Source organism: Amphiprion ocellaris, chromosome 13, assembly GCF_022539595.1.
Source record: "Amphiprion ocellaris isolate individual 3 ecotype Okinawa chromosome 13, ASM2253959v1, whole genome shotgun sequence".
Taxonomy (NCBI): domain Eukaryota; kingdom Metazoa; phylum Chordata; class Actinopteri; family Pomacentridae; genus Amphiprion; species Amphiprion ocellaris.
This window is the reverse complement of record NC_072778.1, coordinates 32,924,198-32,946,368: the sequence shown is the minus strand read 5'-3', so window position 1 is coordinate 32,946,368 and position 22,171 is coordinate 32,924,198. Positions and strand designations below refer to the sequence as shown.

Sequence of the window (22,171 nt, the reverse complement as noted above, 5' to 3'; positions counted from 1 at the left end):
AAAGTTCTATCAAGTACGGGGTAACACTGGCAGTGCTTATTCAGCATTTCTAATATCAGTTTAATTGAGCAAATTAAATAATTAGAAAACTGGAATGCAGCACTCATGCATGTGTTTGTTACTTTTTTCTATTATTATTGTACATATTTTTGTTTTATCAGTCACCAAATTCAGCATTAAAAACCCAAGGTCGCTCATTGATTACAGCAATAAAACAAATTTGAATGCATTCATGAGGCTTTTAAGCAAACTATCAAACTATCAGCTTTTATTGTTTGATTTTTTGTTTTAGCTTTAGGTTCTGAAGATATAAAAACAATGCAATATTTCACAATATAAGAGTGAAACAAAAGAGTAAAACATTCTTTAAAGTCCACAGCCATGCTTGCAGCTCCATGTGGTAAAAATAAGTCCTAGAGATGTAATGCATATTTAAGCAATGTTTTTTAACATAATGTAGAGCTCACTAATTGAGCTAAAGATAGATAAAATGTTATCTAAGAAGCCACAAGAGTTTTCAACCCGCAAAATCAATATTTAATGGAAATACATTTTAACCTTTATGACCTCTGGTGAACATTTCTGGCAGTTTCCTAACTAGTTTTTGACACCTCTCTTTTAAAATTTCACCCTGTTTCTAAAACACAACAGCTTCAAATTCAGTAATACTGTTAAACCTCCATAATTTCACTGCTTTCTTTAAATTCCACACAATATTTTCTGTGTAATTCCAATCTGGGTATTGAGATGGACATTTAAGGACACTCCAGGAGCAATTCTTAAAACCCACTTTTATAGACTTGCATGTAAGTGAAGTTTACTTTTAGCTTTATTTAGTCTTAGTGTTCTATTTTGTATTATGTCCTGTTTATTTTAGATGTTCTCTCTTGTTTTATTTTAATTTTAGCTGCCTGGTTCTTTGGTGTGATGTTGTCTCTTTAATTCTTTAATTCTCCAATTTTTTGACTTTTAATTCTAACCCTCAAACTTATTTCTTTAATTTTCAAACTGCCTAGTTCCCCTGTTTGATTTGAGTACCAATTTAGCTAATTATTCATTTAATTTATTGTCATTTTTACTATTTATTTTAATTGACGGCTCTGACTTGTCCTCTGTATCTTGCTTGATTGTTTATGTTGCATGTTTTAACTGTCAAAGCACTTTGTGAACGCTGTTCTTAATGGTGCTCTATAAATAAAGTTATTATTATTATTATTATTATTATTATTATTATTATTATTATTATTATTATTATTATTATTATTATTATTATTATTATTATTATTATTATTATTCCTGAACAAAATTATATTGAAGAAAAATTTAATAGGAAAAAAACCACATGCTATAAAATTTGATTCATAGCAAGTTCTTTAATAAATGTTCTTGAAGGTACAGTAAGTTGTTCCCCAAAAGTGTGTACACCCTTCATGATTTTATTCTTTTAGTTTTTTAATAGTTTTGCACGCTCACCGTTGTCTTGGATGACAGATTCAATCCTCCAGGGCACTGATGATACCAGCTTTGCACAAGTCTGTGGAGAGATGCTCTGCCATCCTTCACAGAGGATTATTTTCAGCATCTGGGTGTGTTTTGTTGCTCTATCTTCCGCTTTAAAATATGTTCTAGGCATTCTGTTAGATTCTATTGGACCCCAGGAAGTCTGGATTCATTGTCATATTGCCAACTTCCTCTCCTGTCAAGTTATTTTGATTCTTTCATTCAGGATTTGGGTGTGCAGATTTCTATTGTAAGCAATTATCTCGAAACACCCACAGTAGTGGCTCAAAAACTTTCGAAAGCAGAGGACTTTTGTGTCATCCTAGCGTGCTAACACAGGATCTAATTTTAGTTTCGGTCTAAAAGTGGAGATACGGCCCCATCTTATCCATTATGTCACAATTAGCTGGCCTGCTTGTGCTGGAATGTTAGTCATACCAGTTAAATAGTTGATGTTATAGTGAACTACAGTCCACTGCAATGTTTCAGCTAAACAAAAGTTTTTTTCTGTAGATGTCACAAAACAGTAAGTACTCCGTTTTTGTTGTTTGAATATCTAGTGCATCTAGAAATGTTCAAATTTGTCTCTAACCAACGTAAGGTGTTGGTATCTAACATTATTAGAATGGAATCTTGTTCAATCCATGAAAAAGAGCAACATCTGCACTGCAGAACACAAGACCTCCCTGCTTGAGGTCCACCATCTTGCCAGCTCCCCGCTTTTTTTCTTAGCTGTTTATTTTTAAATCTTTGGTTCCCCATGGAGAAATCTTGCTCTTTCCTCTGAACTCCAGACTATGTGTCTTTACCATGAGCTTTAAACTTGCATATGATGCTGCCAACTATGTCTCCTGGGAGTGCTGAAGAAATCTTTGCAGCGCAGATGAAGAAATTTTCAGTGTTACAGAGTTCCCAAAAGTTTTCGCTGAGTTTTGCAACATTTTGGTAGCATCACATACTAGCAAGTGATTTAAAAACATATATCCATAGTTTGTTATGATGTAGTTGTATGTAATTATTAAAGAATTAATATGATATACACAAAGACGGTAAAAAATGGAAGTCAAGATTGGACATTTCAGTTTGATTTTTCATTTGTCAGTATCAAAAAAGAAAACCAACGAATAGTAGGAAAAATGGCACTCATTTGCAGCTAAATGAAACAGAAGTAGTCTTTTTTTATTGTTGTTCTTTTGGCAGCTATTGACTTTTCCTGCTGCAGCTATAGTCAGAGAAAGTTAGCCAAAAACCCCAAAGAGGCTTTATTATTGAATCAAAATAATATTGGTGCTGCCACTCGGATAATGAGCTTTGCCCCTAGAAAAGAAAAAGGTAACCGAAAAGGTAAAAGGACCACAAGAAAAGACACCCATTTGTATCAAACAGAAGTCACAGGATGAGAAAATGGGGGTTGAATGAAAATGAGCTGTTTGTTCCAAAGAACTGTTGCATTACAAAAGAGTCTGTCCTTGGAAGAAAAGAACCGTGTGGCAGTTTCCTCTTTCCAAACGCTCGTGTGGTGCCAGAACTATTGAAGAGCAGGGATGAATAAGATGCACAATGAATGAAAGTTATCTCACGAGTCTCATAGTTTGCAAACCAGAGACTCAGCACATATGCAGGTAGAAATTACGCTTTTTTCCTGTTGTGTTTGGCCTTGTTGCTTTATCTTGTGCTTGCTCACTGCTACCATTTATTATATTCATTACCACTGAAAACTGGGAAAGATAGGAGGAGAAGGGAAGATTGAGAAAGAAAAGGGATGCAATGTAGAGATCTATTTTTTAGTTGACATATTTATTGATTAGTGCTTGATTTGTGTGTAGTTATAGGGGTTATAGTTGAATGTGTCTTACATGGGATATAAGGTGCAACTTGTTTGCAGGCCCCAACATGAACCTTCAGCAACTTCTAATGTTTGGAAGTAACAGCCACACAAACGAACACACTCGCTGCTGCGGCCACTCATTTGCATGACAAAGGCTTGGTTAATTATTTAAGGAGTCTTATTTAATCAATACAGGAGAGCTGTATCCGACTGCAGGGACAATCTGAGCCACTGGATTCTATAGGTCTTCATTATTCATGAGAACCACAGAGAGGGACCAGGAAAACGGGAGGAAGAGAGCAGAGAGAGGGAGCGAAGAGATAGAGAGCGACAACAAAGGTAGCGGGGTCTTGTTTCATGTGTATTAAAAGTTTTCCTTTTTTGGTGCTGATGAATATTTTAGAGGGTTTGAAACTTAGATGGGACCTCTCTAACTGTAGAGGTGAGAGCAGAGGGGAAGGGTTAGGTGGCGACACTGCTACTGTGGCAACTGCGGTTTGTCTTGGGGTGAAGGGGTCAACAGACCGAGAGGTGCACCACACAGACAGTTCCGTTTCAAAATGAGAAAAAAAAGCTTCCATTTGTCCACCCTCGTTTGATTTTTTTTTTATCTGCGTTTGCTGCAAAGTCACTTTCAAATATAGTGACATGTGCCTTTAAGAACATGTATCGAGTGTTATCTTTTTCATTAGCATGCATGGGCAAACCTGTGTGCTTGCATTCAAGCAGAGTTTCTGTGTGTGTTGTTTGCATGCTAGTGTTATGGATTAGTCACAGGTCCAGCACAGCCAGGGGGCGCTTATCTAAAAATAGTCATAATCCCACAGGAGTGGGAGTGTGTAAGTGAGTTTTGTCTTCCATCCTCATCGCCCGTCTGGCCAGGCCTGCAAGGGTTGGAGGTGGAGGACTGCTGGGTAAAAGCTGCACGGTTCAAGGAATTGTTTCACCTGCATGTGTGCACACATAAAAGCTCGGAGGTCCAATATGTGAAGGCATACTTTGTTGTTGCTGTTTGGAGGACTACACCTCTGAATATAAAAACGAGGAAAAAAATGTTGAAATATCCTCATACATACGAAAATATACACATACAGACCACACAAAATACTGAGGTAAACATCATCCCACAACAAAAACACATAATTGTTCCCTGGTTGAAAATCCATCTACTTTTATTGACTTCTCCTCCACTGCAATACACAGCTCATTTGGATCTTGCTTCATCAGGGAATTTTTTATGCGGCCCTGATGCGGCTCAGTATTTTGAAGAGTAGGCGAGTTATGTCTCTGTATAGTGTAAAGAAAGGAGGAAGAGAACAGTAAAGCCAAGGGCCCAGAAGCAATGACTGCTGCAAAGATTTAAGTGAAACTAAAAGTAGCACAAGTTTCTTTATTTCTTTTTTAAATCCCATATTCAATTTTTTTGTACCTTTTTTTGTTGGAGGCAGCAAATGTTTCTCTTTTTTTTGGAGACTGCACACTGTACTTCAGAGAAACACTTTTTTTTGCACAGAAAGAATGCAAAAACACTCTGATGGAAAACGTTTTAGCATGTCAAGGGTGGGTAAGGGTCCTTCTCGGGGTCACTTTTGGACTGGAACGGCAGATGGTGGTCAGGTGAAATTGTCAGGCTGCAGATGATGCTCAGGGACTACCTGGGAGAGTTTGAAAAGCAGGGTTATATTTTGAGAGACATTTTTTGCTCACCTTTACAACTATCTGCGAGGACGTTACTCATGTGCGCGTCCATTTGTGTGTGTGCGCATGTGTGTGGGTGTGCTCTCACATGCACATTTGACCGAACATTCAAAATTGGGCCCAATAGCTTGTTAGACTTTGACACTGTGCTGTCGTCATGCCAACCAACCACTTTGCTTTTGTGCCGTTCCCATTTAGTGTAGAGATGGCAACCGCATGGAGATGCCTCACACAACACAGCAAAATGCACCAATCATTAGATCCCAGTATGCATCCTCACCTGTTTGGGCTGATTCCTTTGTGTCGCAGGGTGAACTCAGTTTCTCTATTAGAGCAGCTTGGCACCTCTCTATAGGTTACCGAGTCTCAGTAAATGTGTCAGTGGCACGAACTACATCTCACGTGGGCATGTGTCTGTGTGGCACATTTTGCGAGTGGTACAACTATGTCAGTGTGCTCGTCTCATTAGGGGATTACTCCTTCTTCCTGGACACCTCTCCAAGCATCCGATTGGACTGAGACAGGCTGATCCCTTCAAACTGTAACACCTGCTGTGTTGACATCTGGAGAGAAGGAATCACCGCAGATCAGTGCGGAAGAAAAAGAAGACAAGAAGAAAAAAGAAAAGGAGATGATAGGAAAGAGAAAAGAAGCAATCAAGAAGCTTAGCAATTATATATAAAAACTATTAGACATAAAGAGAATGACAGAGGAAAGGCTTGAATGAGTAGAACTTCCTCAGTCACACTCGATACGTCAAAGAGATTTTATCTGTTTCTTGAAACCGACAGTCAGGCAGCCGGTTTCTGAGTCAGACCCTCTCTGTTCTTAAATAACTTCTTTCTCATCTCTGTCTGCCTCCCTCCAGCTCTCTCTGTCTGACTATACTTATGCCAATTAGAGGCAGACCACCAAAGACTTATCTAATTTGATCTGTATTATATTTAAATGAGTTTGCAAGTATGTTGGTTCTTAAAGCCTGTTTAGCTGATCACCTAATTGGATTAAAACCCTTTTTATCACGTCAGCCTGTCATGCTAATGGTAAGCACACACCGTACATAGAACCACCCATGTATTAGGTTGGTTTTGGCTATAAATTAAAATTTTACACATAATCTTTAATTGAAATCATGCTAACAAGCCCTTGAAAATGTAGTGCCTGCATGTGCATATTATTCTCTTTGTAACCACAAATCTTTTTTTTTTTTTTTCTACATGAAGCGAATGCGTCTGAGCTGTCTGATGCAATCAACAATTACGTGGAGCTATTAATCTAAAATTCATCCAATGAACAGATTTTCAGTGGGCTAAGGCGGCCAAGCTCCCGCCCAATCAAAATCTGAGCTTGACTTGAAGCTGATCAGGTTACTCTCCAGCTGAAGCGTTGCATTTGGAGTGCAGCTCAATCAGCCCCATTAATGGATTAACAGGCAGCATGTCAGTGTTGCCCCAGTGGCTCGGTCTCTCTTGTGCTCTCATAATTGTTAACTATGAAGTTCACATCAAAACTAATAGCCAGTCTGATGCCATCACCACACGCTTCTGTTGCCACTGGCAACCAATAGAGTATGGCTTTGTTTAGAGAGTCTGCTGCCGTGTTTGAATGTGAGCGAGAGAGGAGATAGACACAGACTCAGCAAAAGAGACAGAATAAAAGAGCAATATAAAGAGGGAATCAAAAGAGATATGCTGGATTCTGATCATTCAGGGAGAAGAAAAGAACACATGCTGGGTCTTGACAGATGTAAATGTCAGCTGGATAGTTTGGTTTGAATCGTTTCAGATGGAGAATACCTATGTCTGCTTGTGTTTTTTCTCTTAAAATGTTTGTGTGTGCGTCTAACGGAGGCTGTGGGGCTGAGACACAGCAGAGCTATAGCAGACATGAACAGCCCTAAGGACAGTCTCGTCCTTCAGTGGCTGTTTTTTTTTTTTTTTAAACGCTTAGACCATATGTGTCGACCGCCACTATGCATTTTAGCAGAAGTTGTTTGCTCATTCCTGTGAGCACGCAGTTTTGTGGAAGGTGAAGTAAAGGAGAGAAGGCACTTGATGCAACTCATCACTGAGCTCGCTGCTACTGTCTCCTGCCTTGTCTGCTCAAAGAGCTCTGGCACCCCGCTGGGAAAGATGAGAGGCTTGATTACAGTCAAATTAGCAAATGAGCAGGTTAATTACAGAACCAAATTCCTGTATAAGGACTGTCATTTTTCTGAGAGATGCTCCTGCTCTTGCTCAAAGAGCCTAAAGAAAAGGCGAGGAAGGAGGGTGGAAGAGGAGAAAAGGCAAAGGGACGGATTCCTTTTTCTCCTTTCTTTTTCAAGAAAACTCCCTGGTTTCCGCCTTTCTTAGCTCTGTATCTTGCCGTTTGAGGTTAAGGGGAAATGGTTGCATGAATGAGCTATTTCTTTTTACTTTATTTTTTTTCAGAGGACACTTTTTCCCCTGCATTTTCCTTTTCTCTCCCTCTCTCTCTACCTTCCCCTCACTCAGGAGACTGCATCAAACCCCTCACTCCAGCTTTCTACCCACTCTCCTGCTCACTGGCTTTCATCCTTCACTTCACAAGAGCCTTTGGGAGGCTTCAGATTTTTTATTTGCAACAACCACGTAGAAAAGGAATTTCTGAGACATCGCCTAAAGTTTGCAAGGACGTTCCATTTCACAGAGGAAGAATGTGCACTGAACTTGAGAAAAGGCAAAAGTAATTAGGGAGAAAGGTAGAATTTTTTGTTTTTTTTGGCTGACCTTGCTTAGCGCCAGCCACTGTTGTTCACTTTGTTTATGTCACAAGCTGGCAATAAGTGGTTAGGAGTTATGTGATGCACCACACCGAATGCTCTGCTTCGATTCGACCAATGGCCTTTGGGCATCTTTATGGTCGCGAGTAGTGTGTGTGTGAATGTGTGTGAGACATGGATGGATTTGGTGGGCAGATGTGTATGAAGTCTGGAGCAAATGGAGTGAGAAGTTGAGCAGCTGGCAGAGGACAAGGAGTAGGCTAGTGAGGAAGAAGATGGGAGATTCGCATGCACACACACACATCAATGATGATTCAAGCTGGTGGTACACACAACAAGTGACGTGAGTCACACCAGTTCGCTTCCCAGATGTCGTCATTTGTGTGTCATCTTGGAGACAACCTACCGCAACAAGGCTAACTTAATTTCTCCTGCCTTGTCACCCGCATGTCATCATCTGTCATCAGTTCAGTAAATTAGAGTTTCACTTCACCAAGTGTTTCCAGGGAATGTGTCATATAATGGACCTGAAGTTGTGAAAGTCGGCAGTTTGCGCTTTATGGATTTTATTAGTGCGGCTATAGCCAGAGGGCTACATATCGGAGAACTGTGCAACTTGGAGAGGGCAGCTTAGTAACCAAGAGCAGTGGGAGGTCATCTATATTTTATCTGTCAATCATATTTCAGTAGGGGGAAAAGATCTAAGTTTTTGGTTTTTTTTTTTTTTTGTCTTTTTTCCTGTGGATAACTTTCGCAGCAGAGGTCTATCAGCACAGGTTATCCTTTTTAAATTACAGTATCGGAAACACTGACCCTTCCCCTCCCTTTGTTCTTTATTTCTCCATTTTCCTACATCCATACTTCTCTCCTCCCCTCCTTTTTCGTCCTCCCACTTAGATAACTCTATTGGATTTTTAGTCCATTCCAAATGAATTGAGCTGCGGCGCTCATGTCGAAACGAGCCTAGTCGATTGCTTAAATGTAACTATGCACAGTTACCGGGACTGCAGCGCAAGCCATTTGCGGGAAGCCTAAACATTATAAACAAATAAAGCAGCCGTATTGCCTCCAGGCCTTTGGTTAGGAATGCACTGCAGTGTCTGGTGAATGGGCAGCCAGCGTGAAATCCAATATAGGCCTGTGTGTGGAGGAGGAGGGAGAACACTCCACTCCAATCTTCATCAATATAGCACTATACAAGACTGGTGTGGCTATAGCCACCAAAAATACGGGCACTATTATTTTGACCACTCCATGCCACATCTGATACTACCAACACCAGTACAACCTGCTATTTCTTTTACTGCACATAAGAAAAGGACTGCTCTGCAAGGGTTCTGGTTGCACGAGTTCCCCACAGAGTTGTAATGAATCTCTCCAGCTAATCAGACAAAAGAACTCCATTAGTTCTTATAAATGTCTTAAGATCACTTGTGGCCCTTTAAACATGTCCTCTAGTACTGTTGATTTGAAACATTTCATGTTCTCTTTGCAGGGTTAAATTTAATATAATTATATTTCCATAAACACGGTAAAGTGCCCATATAGGCGTCAGACAAAAAAAGCAACTTTTTTCACTGCTTTTGCATATTATGTCGACTGCAGTCACAATAACCACCAAAAAAAAAAATCAGTGACTGCTTGTATAGTGTCAGTGCTATTAACAGCTCGAAATTCTGATGTTAGACACTCCAGCCATTCTACAAAAAACATCCAGCTTGACCAGTATAGATGAGATTTCACATGGCATTGAGCAGGCTGTGTTTTCTCTTATCTGCACCACCAGCTCTGTCCTAGACTTTGTCCATCTCTTATCACAGTGTCCTAATGGTTTAGTGCGGTACAGAATCTGTGAGGAATGAATCACCAGGGGTCTGGTTCACTGCAAGAACACCCCGAGGAGTCCTTTCTCCTCCCTGATTTGCTGAAAACCCTCTGGTTACCATGGAAACCCCTTTATCACCAGCAGTTATTGTGACATTGACCCGGAGCAAGGGCCAGGGTGAAGTGAGATGACCTCACACCATTTGTTGCACGGTGCCTTTCTGTGACCTGTGTACTTCTGTTTCTGGAGCATGTGTACTTCAGGAGACCAGACATAAAGGCCTGAGCGTTCGCATATCTGCTGCCTTTTTGTGTCGGTTTATTTGCCTCAAGCACTGTAGTGGGACTTTGTGCGCGTAAGTGCATATGGTGACATGCGTGTTTAAGTGCATGCACAGATGTTAGGAGTAAGACTAAAGGTGAACATGTTCCTGTCCTGATGTGTGACCTTTGAGGAGCCTATTTTATCCTTTTCCTCTTTGTGCTGCTCCAAATAATGGATTTTTTCTCAGCTACCATCCTACGGTTACCGTCATTCCTAGATAACCTTTCAAACACCCACACATTAATCGCCACAACCCCCCTCTGCCTCGTCACCACAAACATTACCCATGTTGTCAAATCATGTATCCTTATTTTCAGTTTTACAGACATATTTTCCTTAATAGCAGAGAAACAAATCTGCCAATTGGATGTGATAACTCATTTGTTTCTGTCATGGCAAAGTGGGACATTTTTAAAATTAAGACACAGTTTAAAAGATTAGCGATCAGAGCACTTATTGCATAAGAGATGATGTAATATGTCTACCCCATTGGGTAGATTGTTCATGTCCCTATTTGTGGTGAGTTTTTTGGAAGACTGAATAAAATTTGAAAGATAATTAATTTTGGATGAATAGCTTTTTTAAGTCTTTAATTAGTTTTCATAATTTCTGCTGGATTGCATAGTGTATTTTTCATATTTTGTTTTTTTTTTAACATTATGACTCACTGCAGCCCTGGGTACACCATGGAAACCTGAGAAGTGCTTCCTGCAGATAGTGATGCCATAATCAAGCCCAGTGTGGTGCGCTTTTAACTTAACTCCAACTGCTGCATTAATTTCATTCATTCATCCATTTCTCTCTATTGGGTAGCCATTATGGATATGGCTGCTTTATAAAGTATCTTTATGAGACAGCTTTTGGCTTTTTGTCCAGCTCTACAGCAAAGTGGCCCTTGCAAAAGCTTTGCGTCGTTCTCGCGTCTCCCCCTCTTACCCCTCATTTCATTTCTTCTGTGTGCCTTCCCAGCCACATCCTCCCTAATGAAGCTAAATCTAGCATGCTAAATGGGACCAGTCAGCTATGTCATTGGTGCTAGAGTGGCCAGGGCTGTCTTCTATTGGCCCCGAAGGCACAAACACTCCAAGACGATGAGTCGGCGGCATTAGAAGCATTCACAGTATAGCAGGCATGAACAATATAGACCCAAGCAGGTGAGCACTTATCCGTGGTAGCTCTGAAATGTTGGTGCCACACATGTACCCAGAGACAGAGGCACCCATGTGTGGGCTGTAGAGAATAGATAAAGTAACAGAGTCAAAATGTGTATGTGAAAGTGCAACTGTAGCTCCAGCAGAGATCGGTACTGTACCAGAGATCAAGAGCGGAGAGACATACTCGGTGGGAGACCAGCCTGTCGATTGCACTGCTCTCAGCTTCAAAGTTCTCAGCTTCAGGATTTTGTATAGAATCTAATGGCTTTGGAGTGTGAGTGCACACAGTAACACAAGTGGAAAAGCACCGTAATATAGGACCCTACATGACAATCCAAAAAGCACACACATTTATAGGTACACACACTGGCACGCACACACAGTGTGTCAAATCTCCTACTGAAGTCCAATATATCCCTCACAAACCCATTAAAGGTGCTTCATACAACAGCCTCTCACAGAATACAGAGAGAGGGAAGTGAGAACAGAACAGACTGAGAGGGAAACACAGAGTAGAAGAGCCATGAATTTGTTAGGTGCTCAAAGTTAAAACACATTCTGCTGTACATGTGTAATTCTCATACCCGGATTCATTTTTATTATTTTTTTGGGATGGTAAAACATACAGCAGTGACACTTTTTTGATTGTATAAAATTGTACTAATGTAAGCATGGATGAGTATTATGAAGAGTGTCTCTGTGTGATTTGTAGAGGATAACAGTATTAAAATGTTTCGTCACTGTTAATGTTAGCTTTTCTAACTAAAAATGAGCTGCTGCTGTTCATATCAGACTCAGTAGCGGCCAAATTATGTTTTAAAGCAATGGCACAGGAGGATGTGTGATATTATACTGAATATGAGAATGCTGCAGTGTGTTAAGAGCAACATATTTGCAAGTTAAAATGTAAATCCTGGAGACAGACCTGAATGCTACTCATTGGTTTTGTATTTACCTGCGTTACCTACTTTATTACACAATGTTTGAAGGGCTTTTGACCTTCTATTTTTTACATTCTTCTGGAAATACTCAAACTAAAGCCTGTGTGGTCTTCATGGTCATTTAATTTCATATGTAAGGTCAGATTGTATGATTTGCAAAAAGAAAAAACAGCTAAGCCGATGACATGTCTTGTTATACAAGCAACAAATAAGTCCAGGTCTGCTTACTTGAAATCCTCTCAGCTTTTATTCTGCTTTAATTTAGCAATTTCACATTCCCTATTTCTTAAGATTCCTACCCACAAGATAAAAAAAAAATGGATCGCAAAATTAACTAGTTATGCTCAGGTTTGGGTATGAATCACCGTAGCTTGTTTTTGACCTACATGCGTCTACCTGAGCTAAAGTAAGACACCCATATGTGGCTGACAATCTGGTCTCCTCCTTGCTCTCCCCCTATTTGACATTTCAGCCTGAAGAAATGAATCTTTGCTGGCATTTATTCACTGCTCCGGGGTTCCACAGCCCTATAGCTGCTGTCATTTACACTTTTTAATATGTGTGTTAGTGCTACACTTTTCTGTTTACTTAAACAATAGCTGACTTTCCTCTAAAGAGGCAGGAAGGCAGTGAAAATCGCTACATTGTCCCTCAGCATTTCACCTCTGCATACAGTCACACGCACGCAGGCATGCACGCACACAAGCGATGCATGTTGTACTGTAAAAGCCAGCCAAAGCCTTCAGTGTGTCACCTCTGTCATAGTGTTAATTAGACAGTGTCACCGTCTGTCCCCAGTGACATTTATTGCACATTTGAATATTTTACCCAGACAGATGGTAAGAATGTCAAGGCGTGACACTGAGTTATTAAGCCCTAGCCCTCTCCCTCTGCGACAGAATGCAGGGCTTGTCAGCACTCGATTGTTTTAATAACTCACTGGCAGTACCGCAGCAAAGTTTGCCCTGACTCTCTGTGCTGAAGCTAGTTCCTGGGGCATAGGTGAAAACACACTTGCAGGTGCACACACACACTACCGTGGGTGTGATTCCTCTGAACGGGGATGAGCAGGAATTCCCTCAATGAATAAAAGAACAAGCTCCGTGACCCCTCTACTGACATTATCCATCTGCAGACTGCCATGCTTTTCTATATCACACCTGACCTTCACCTGCGCTAACATCCTCGTCAGATGCCACAGCCCAGCATGGATGTGCACCATAACCTTAGAATATGATACCCCAGTGTCACACTATGGTCAAATCCTTTCCACTCACATTCTGCACATTCTGTCTCATACTGTTGCAAGCAAAAACTCCAAAAGTTCATCTCTGCACTGTATCATTGGAGGACTTTCAGAGGATGTCTTTTGCCTTGTTTGCATGCTACGTACCTGTAGCAGTAAAGGCAGGGAGAGCCGCTTAATTGAAGTTCTGCTGACAGGTGTTAGGTTGGATCCTTATCAGCTGACGATCAAACAATGGCAGATTGTGTAGCAGAAGCTGTGGCAACAGTCCCCGTTGCTGAGGATTCATACCAAGGTGCACTAGAGAGAGAGGCAAATATCTGTAAGAAGACCATATTAAACCGTCTGTTATATGAAGACATCATTCGGGACAAACAGCTTGCGAGTGCTGGAAAAGATCATGCAAAATTGTTTCCAGTAATGTTAGCGTTATGTTAGCATGCCCACATACTGGCACTGTTTGGCAGTATTTAGTTGCGAAGTTCCATGTTTTGTATCTGATTAAAAGAAAAGTATTTTAAAAGTTTCTCCATGAAGACACAAGCCAGCGTGTTAAAGTAGCCAGAAAATACACTGAGCCCACTTGTCAACATTATTACATGCTACATTTGCAAAATGGCCTCGCTGTTACTTAAAGATTATAGTGTAAAATTAGGATTAACAACTGAGTGAGCACAATTTTTTCGTGCATTATTCACTTGCCATATTGAGGAGAAACAGAATGAAATTGTGGCTGAAATTGTGCGGAGAACACAGAGGGAGGGAAAAGAAGTTTCTTGTATGCCTGTCAGCTGTGGCATCTGACTGAAATGGGTTTTATGGCTTTCGTGGAGTGACTCAACTGAGCTGTAAATGTGCAGAATATTCAAACGTTAGTGTTGTGGATGTGAAGGTCCTTTAATACAGATAAATACTGGACAAATATTGATTTGTTGGCACTTTATATTATGTGTAAATTATATCAAGCCAGTGGCCCCCAACGTGGACCCCTGCAATTTGCTGCTGCTGAGGGAAAAAATTGGGTTGTTTTTGCAACAGTGTAAGTCTATAATATAAGCCTGGTTTGTTGAGTTATTCTGAGTATATCCTCCCTGCTGTCGCCGTGTCCCATTCCCACAGCTCATTCTCATCTTGTCCGTCATTTCTCCCAGGAGTTTTTGAGCTATGTGTAATTACCCAGTTTGTTTGCACCTTGGCTCTAACTGCCTGTCTTGTCGCAGCCAGCTTGTGTTCACAGGAAGCATGTGTGTGTGCGTGAGGGTTTGCATGTGCCAATCAGTCTTTAGCAAATATGGGTGTGACAGGCAAGAGTATGCAACAGTGCAAGTGTGTTTCTCAGCACATGTGTGCGTCACCCCGAGCCCACTCTGGCAGACACAGAGAGACAGAGAGAGGGACCTTGTCGTCTCTAATCCCTTTGTTTTGAGTCAGATTAGAGCTTTGCGAGGCGTTTGCGAGGCCTGCAGAATGTGGATTTAAGGATTAGTCTAATAAACAGAGGCTCTGTGGCACTCTGCAGCCCAGTGTGGAGATTACACAGGCACCAAGAGCAAGGAAGAGAGAGGGATGGATTGCCCACCCCCTACCCCTCCATCCCTCGTTCATTTCCATCCTGACAAATGAGAGGATGAGAGAGGAGACATAGGGGAGAAAATGGAAGGTGGATGGGGTCTGTTCACAGTTGCTGATCTGTGTGGCAACTTTCATCCTTCTCAGCACCCTGCAGGGACCACAACCCACATATGCAGACCTGGGGATCTGTAACTCTTATCCCATATTCTTGCATGACCTCAGCAATGCTTCATAACTAACAGCATTCAGTCTGGCTGATCACAGCAAATGCTCCCTCATGTACATATAATACTAAGCAAAGCACAAGTAATACACAGAACAAGTATTCTGCATTAACTCTGAAGCCGAACAGGAAAACACAACCATTAGCCCACAAAAAAAAATCACATCTTGTCCACATTTCTGCTGAGCATTTTCTAAAACCTGCAGCACTATTGTAGACAAATGAATATGTTTGGCTTTCCGTTCTATTTCAGTGCAGTATGAAATTCACTTGCCGGGGCATGAAACCCAATAGAACTGGGTTCAATTACAGAGAATATATCTAGTTTTATTTTTGTAAGTGACCTTATTGTTGTGTGGCAGTGCAGATAAAAGAAAGCCTAATTTGTAAAATCTACTAGTGACTTATTATGTGCTCACTTGCTAATGAGGGTCTAAAAAAATTGAGATATGGGAGTTTGCTGCACATAACTGCACTCAGAGACTTTGTTGTAGCACATTTAAACCCTGAATGTACACAATAATCAAACACTGACATCATTAAAATTATCATAGAAATTTGACAACCCTCATGCATTTCAGCGGCAATATTATTTTCGTATTCGCATTGCGATTTGCTATTATAAAATCAATTTTCTTTGTACTCAAATGACTTTAGTGCACCCATATGACAACAGCGTCAATGACAGAAATACACATGCCAATAAACAGCGACAGAACCAGTGAATATAATGGCATATCACACTTAATAAGCAAGTGATTTTTACCTATTTGGCTCAAAGAGGTGTTGAAGGTAATGGGGTATGGGAGACAGAGGGAGAGAGATGAAATGTTTCCTGTCCTGCACACCCCTCAGCTGTTGGCTCATGGAACATCTTGGATCCAAAATGGGCTACGGTTTCCAGTTGAACCGGAGCCATCCAAGCATCCCTAGCCATCTTTTTATGCCTGGTGTACGTGTGTATATGTGTGTAGGTACATATTTTTTGTGTGTCTTTGTGCCTGTGCATGAACTCAATGCCACCCGAGATCGAAGACATGATTAATGACTCTTCATGCTGAGGAGCCTCTCAGTCAGAGCCCAGTGCAACGAGACAGGTTTGTGTATGCATTCACAGGGAGTAATAGAGGTCATAGTGCATCTATGAATTCGTATGCATGTGGGAATATTTATATATGCTTATATATTCTGTATACACACTCTCACACACACAAACACGGGCTTATATCTCAGTAAGGGAACTAATCAGGATGCCCAGACATTCCCTTGACAGTGCAGCTCCTCCGAGCTTTGTCTTTAGACACGCATTCATCTATACAGTTTAAATTTGCCATCCACGCGGTGAAATTTAATGCACATAATGAGATATTTATTGAAAGAGCTATCAATTGCCATACATTGTTAAAACTAATTACATTGGTTCAGTATGCACCCCCATAAAAGAGCGATTCCACGGTGAAGAGAATAAATTATGTTTAAGCATAATAAGGATTTACACTTAAAGATGTGGTGTCAAGCACACAGCTCTTAGGGGGAATATAAACATGTAATTGGATGCTGCAATGAACTGTGTGTATATAATATTTTAATCTTAGCCATATTTGGATGTTCAGTTGGATGCTCTTTCTGAAGTCAAAATTCACACAGGTTTTTCGCTGATGTGTAATTGGGTACAAGTCTCATTCAAGGATTTGTTTTCCCCTCTTTATTCTCATGCAACCTCTCTGTACTCAGCTCTCTCCCCGTCTACTCTTTTGTTTCTCTCAGTCACTCTGTGTCTTCCTCTCTTTGTCTTTGTGAACAAACTGTGTAAACAACTTAATTTCAGTGGCAGCACAAAAACAGCAGAAAATTGAAGCCAAGCGCTTTATAGCCACAATTTTGTCTTTTGTGATAACAGGACCAGGTTTTCAATAGGCTATCTTTTGCTATACAAATTCCATTCAAATTTAAGGGGGAAAAAAAATGAGAGCGACAGAGAGAAGTAGAAAGAAAAAGACACCAAATGAACAACTTCATCTCCCCATGACAAAGACTGCTGGAAGAGTGGATGAATTTTCTGATGGAAAGGCTCCATGCTGTGTTTTATCAGGCTTTTAGCTGCCAGTCTTGTTGGCTGATTGTCCCTTTTGGTATGGTTACAATTGAATTAAATGAGCCAGGTAATGGCTGCATTACAGGCTCTTCTAATCTAACGGCAAGACAAGACAAGAAAGGATAAGATAAGATAAGATAAGATAAGATAAGATAAGATAAGATAAGATAAGATAAGATAAGATAAGATAAGATAAGATAAGATAAGATAAGATAAGATAAGATAAGATAAGATAAGATAAGAAGCTCATGGGAGATAAAAGATTAAAACAATTACAAGAAATGAAAATACCTAATGAGAAAAATATAATTATTTAATGCTGCAAACAAAATCTTGTATTGCAGAACCAAAGCATGCAAAATAATATCTGAAGTTGGAGTCAAATTACAGATTTTTTTTAAATGACAGCAATATTATATTTGTGAAATTAGTATAACAACTTAAAACAAGAGCAAGAATAATGAGAATCAGATCTATTTATGCCGGATGATGCATATATCCTATAAAAATGTATAGAGATAATGATATTAAGTATATAGAGCAATAAATCTATTAGTTGAATGACAGAACTGCAACTGTTATGATTTTCCTTGTTTTTTTTCACAGCAAAGAGACTATTTTAGGATTTTGAAAGGTCAGGGGAAGAAAACAAGATATTTAAAGATGAAATGTTGGATGTTAGGAAGACAGGAAATGCAATTTTCAGTAGTTTCTGATATTTTACAGGCCACAAGATTCATCAGAAAATAATATGCAAAACAATCAATAATGTTTATTAGTTGTGGAACTGAAGGTGCATAGCACAAGCAGCTTATATACTAAACTACTAAAAGCACTGGAGAAACTTGCAAGCCGTGTGGTCTATATTTGTCCAGAGTATAAGAATAAATGTCATCTTAGTTTGTAGCTTGCAGTGTGAACATGCCCTGTTTGTGCACCCTCTTAGTTGGCTGCGGTTGGAGTCATCTGGACAGGAAGCCTCCCACAGTGTTATGGCCCTAAACAGCATCTATACTAGCACTCACATATCGCCTCCATGCTTATTTGCTTGATAAATGAGTGCAGGGGCTGGATGAAATCTTTGCAGCTAATTGTCTTTGGGTATCATGCCAATGTACATGTAACCATTACAAATGCAGTGAAATAATATGCAGAGCCGAGCCCGGTCGATTGTGATCAGCTTGTTCCCAGAGCAGAGTGTCTCTGCAGCGCTTTCTTCAGGCATATTTGAGGCATGATGCAACAAAACACAAAATACCTGAGGCAATTTCAAGCCATAAATGCACCACTGCACCTACAGCTGAGACATTTCTGATTTACTGCTGGCATTTTTCTGCCAAGTGGACAATATAGTTTGTTAGTTAAAAAACAAGTAGGCTTGTTATTAATCTGTATAAAACCTATTGCGGCAGAATTTGTTGGAAATATGTTGATTTTGACAGGTTAAGAAAATTACATGCATATTTTCCACATGCAACAAACATATAAACCATATAATAACACAATGTTTCCTCTAATTAGTTTCATTCACATTTAAAACGAAGTCTGCTTTTCTTTAATATTAGAATTATGCTCTTTTTAGAGGTTGATTATGTTGAATGGGAAACCATCTTGTTTGATGCTCACTAATCCATTGATGTCATTAACTTCCTATTAAGTGGGTGTGATTTCTAGTTACAGTGGATTTACATTGTGCCGTTACCCATATTTCTCTTCTAAAGCTGTTATTTTCAGAGAAAAGGCCATTGTCTGTACCAAACTTCACCTCTGTAATTTTGAAAATGAATTCTCCACCCTCACTGTCATCTTCCAATTACATTTCTCATTCTGCCTGGATTTCATGGTCACTTCACGGCTGCATGCATGTCCCTTTTCTCCTTTGCCTACCCGCTGTTTCTCGCCAGTCAAGGAAACGCAGCTCCGTGCAAGCTCATGCAGGTGTTTACAGTACGGTTTTGCATTTGTGTGTCTGTTTGTCCGTCTGTTTTCTGAGTATGTCTAGGTGTTTGTTTAGGAATATGCATTGGCCTGATTGGTGGTATGCTGTTAAATTAACGTATGCGATAGGAAGTCATTGTCCTTCTGAAAAATTAAATAATCCCCCTCGCTGTGGTGATCAGGGCTGTCACCGGAGTAATTAAGTAGAAAAAGTTTGCCGTACGTGTACGAAGGTGTGTGCTGCAGCGACCTTGAGCGAAACACCTACGTGGATGGGACGTGATTGATATGTGTTCCAGATCTGCTGGTTGTCCCTCTCAGCTTTCTCCACTCGATCCATCAATCTCCTAGTGTGTGTCTTTTCTTCTCCTCCTACTCAACTTCCCTACAAACTGCTGTTGAACTTCTTCCACTTCGACTGCCATGCACATGTACCTGCTAACTGTGTATCATTAGACTTAGAATAAATCCCCTCCAGGTACGTTGGAAGATACAGAAATATATTCTGCTTTAAATAATAATTTATGTCTGGTATATGTTTTTTTTTTCATTAAAATAAGTTCAGTGACCTGTTAAATTGATGTCTACGCTTCCTACCTTGTTGAAAAATCCAGACTATGCAAATATATCGGTTTATTTTTCAAATTTTCAGAAGTTTATCCATTGGATACAAGAAGTCTTCTACATTACTTTAAGTCTAGATTTTTTTCTTTGTGAAATGCATGCTTCAAATGTCCACATCACTGAATCCCCTGAATATGGTAACGGCCTCATAGTGTCAAGCATGTGTTCTGGTCAGTGGAGCTCAAACATCTAAGTGAAGAAACATGAGCAATCCTTTCATCAGTCTTTTTGAAATAACAAGAGAAAAAGTGATCTATTCCAGAGGTTTGCAAGCTATTTTAAAATAAATTAACATGTAGCATCACATGTCCTTTCAGAAGCTGAGACTTTTCTGACCTCAGCCATTAGTCCGCTTGAAAGGTTTGTCAGCATTTATTAAATTGTTAGCATACAATTTAATACTGCTCCCATGACAAAGTGGGAGTATGAGGATATTATTGTAATTTAGTTTCCTAGTTATCCATTACATCTAAGTTTTCTTTTAATGTAATTTGTCTAACTTTTGGGTTGTGTCTGCTGTCTCTAGCATATATCATTTGGTCTCTCCAGAAAAACAGAAGCATTAAATACCTAATAAGATTTTTATTTGTTCATGCATTTTTCATTAAAATTCTTCTTTAAAATCTTAAAATACATAAAACTTACTGTTCAATAAATTTACTTCCTGGATTCGTGTTGTCTTTGTTGTAATCAGCATTGGAATTACCAACACTGTACATGTGGTTGGATAAAATGTTGATCTATTTTATTTGGTGTATGCGTTAAATAAACAAGATGAAGCTTTCTTCTTCATGTTTTCCCCCATTAATTCTGAAATAGACAAAAATATCAGTAACATTACAAATACACACCATGAATTTACATGTCTAATGTAAATACATAAATAAATATCTATAACTGTGAATGAGCATAACATATGTAATAACATTTTTTTGGGAAAAAAGTAAAAGATGTTGATTTTTTTTTTAAATTTTTTTTGTATAATGTTTAATTCCATTCGATATTATAAATATATTCCTAAAATTTGGTACAATTAGTGACAATTAACAATAAAAGAAATGTTGGTTTTGTAATATTACATAGATTTTTTTTTACAACGAACATGTATGAATGTGTTTTTATCAGTAAATAATATCTAGAAATATTAGTAGTCTATTAGTTTTTAATCATTATATATGTCATTTATCATTGTATCTATCTGGTTATGTATCTTTTTAATTGTTTTTATTATTTTTACAGACGGAAATTCTTACCATATGCACTTGACACACATACACACTCCCCACTACAACAGAGCTTTGTTTGTTTGTTTGTCCATTGTTTGCATAAAAACAAGTCAGAATGTCCCCACATCTCCCAGAGCCAGTATCCCACTCGATTTCCTCGCCCTCCATTCAAGGTACAAACACATTAAGGTTGAACTCCTAATAGCCTGTGTGATGGATGCCCGAACATAATGAGCTCTTTATGAGACTTAATACCTACTGTTAATCAATGGACATAGCAGGGCACTTTTCAATACTACCTTCTAAGCATTTTAAAATGAGCCCTCTTTGAATAGATTGACTCGCATTCTGTATCCTTCTCTCTCGTTTTTGCCTTCTTATTCTCCTTCTATTCCAGTGTGCAATTAGCTACATCACATATTGTCCATCAAATACTGCCTGTTCTTCACAAATGCACTCTCCTGCTCTGTCACTGACAAATACTGTCCAGACTGTGAGATGTTTTGCAGTATATAATGCAGTGGGTGGACGAGACTTTCCTCAGGCTCAATTAATGAAACCATGGATGACCTATTTATTACCCTAAATATCCCATACAGGCAGCTGCTGGAAGTGTTCCTGTCAATTACTGCTGGTTGCTATATTGTTCGACTTTGATCTTTAGCTGCTGGTGTAATGCGTAGCTCAAGGCTGTTCCGCTAGTATCAGGCTTTATTAGCATCACAATCATGTGTAATCTGCATCCACAAGCGTAAGGTTTGAATAGATTAAAAGTGGGCTGGTGTTGCAGCAGCAATTGGACAGATCAGGCATTAACAAAGGCTAGATAATTTCATACTATTCATGTTGGGGCTGTGCGACAAGTTGTTTTACAAGCAGTGTCGAGTTCAGGTAACACTGTTATCTCAGGTGCCTTCGTACTGTATATGTGCATCTTTGTGTATTTGTGATGTTCTCTGTTTGTGTATCTGCATTTGGGTGTGTTTGATTATCCCTTACAGCCTCTAAGGGAGCTGGATTCATTCTCACTCTGATAATGAGAGAGAGACTACCAATGCCCTCAAGTCATTTCTCCTCTTCTTCCATCCTTCCTGTTGCATCCAGTTGCTTTTCTTTCTGTGTTGCCTTTTACCGTTTTTGTTTTTTTTTCCCCAATCTAGATAATCTGTTTGTGTTGCCATGAGTCTGCCCATCTTTTCTCAGGTTTCTGGCCACTTTTGTTGTAGTCATGCCC

General features: G+C 39.6%; 1 protein-coding gene across 14 annotated transcripts in view; it reads left to right on the top strand.

The window, feature by feature from the left end:
* The window catches only part of tenm2a (teneurin transmembrane protein 2a), a 225,268-nt gene that overhangs the window by 27,374 nt on the left and 175,723 nt on the right, over positions 1–22,171 (top strand). The gene's annotated exons all lie outside the window — the stretch shown is intronic.